Raw genomic sequence first — 1,347 nt, 5'->3', positions numbered from 1 at the left:
TGAACAGAAGATTCCAAAAGGCTGCCCGGAATGACAAAGCAAAACACTACAATGAAATGTGCGAGGAGCTGGAGTCAATGTTCCTTAGTACTTCATAATATTCCACTGGGTGAATGTATTCACAATTTCTCAATCAATTCATTTATTGATGGGGCATTTGGGACTTTTAAAATTTTCTTATTATTATGGATAACACAGCTATGAACATAGGTAGTCATATGTGTCTCAGTTTTTATTTCCTCAATATATATTTCATAACGGTGGAATAACTAGGGGATATGGGGCACAAGAGAACAAATAGGTTTGTCCTGGAAAGGGTAAAATCAAGTTTCTCCTTGGAGACAAGGATTTTGAAGCTCCGCTTCACATACTTTGGGCATGTGGCCAGGAGGGACCAGTCTTTGGAGAAGAACATCATGCTCAGAAGGGTGGAGGGACAGTGTAGGAGAGGAAGACCCTTGAGGAGATGGGTTGACACAGTACCTGGGGTAGTAGGGACAGGTGTGTCAGAGACAGTGCAGTTGGCTCAGGATAGGGCAGGGTTCAGAGCTATTGTGCATAGGGTCACTATGAGTCCCAGTCGACTTGACAGCACATGACAACAACAACATGGCATCTCTATGTTAATCTTTTTGAGGAAATGCAAAAATACCTTCCATAGCAGTTATGCCATTTTGTAATCCTACCAGCAGTGCATTAGAGTTCCAATCTCTCCACATCCTGTCTAACAATTATTGTTGGATGTGAAGCAAGAGGGGCATCCATTTCCAAAATAGCTTGTCTCCGAAATAGCTTCCCTCTGGAAACTCTATGAACTTGGAGAAATGATGAAAGTTATACAAGGGTTCAGGTCTTTTGTTCATAGGGTCACTATGAGTCATCTACGTCTTGACGGCACTTAACACCACCACCAACACAGAGAGCTCTGTGGATAGAAAGTTATGCTACCAAGTCAAAGGTGATGATTTTAATCTGCAGCCCTCAGGTCTGGTTTTAATTGGTTTTGGTCAAACATTCTTCTAGGTGGTATAGCACTGGTCTGTCCACTTGCTGTACAGAGGTAACTTATGGTTGCTGTAATGTTAAACACTGTGACACTGATGTGTCAAATGTGATGATGGTTACCCATGCTGGACAGTGTTTGGTGGAGCTCCTCGATTAAAACAAGCTTGGAAGCAGGAATGGAATCGACTTCCAAAATAGCTTGCCTCTGGAAACTCTATGAACTTGGAGAAATGATGAAAGTTATACAAATGTTCAGATCTTTCGTTCCTAGGGTTGATTGATATGAGTCGTCTACAACTCGACAGCACTTAACAACAACAACAGTTGCTACTGAAATGCAGT

The sequence above is a fragment of the Elephantulus edwardii genome, unplaced genomic scaffold, assembly GCF_000299155.1.
Source record: "Elephantulus edwardii isolate Elephantulus edwardi_28Jun2011 unplaced genomic scaffold, EleEdw1.0 scaffold00086, whole genome shotgun sequence".
NCBI lineage: Eukaryota > Metazoa > Chordata > Mammalia > Macroscelidea > Macroscelididae > Elephantulus > Elephantulus edwardii.
Note: the sequence above shows the minus strand (reverse complement) of the source record.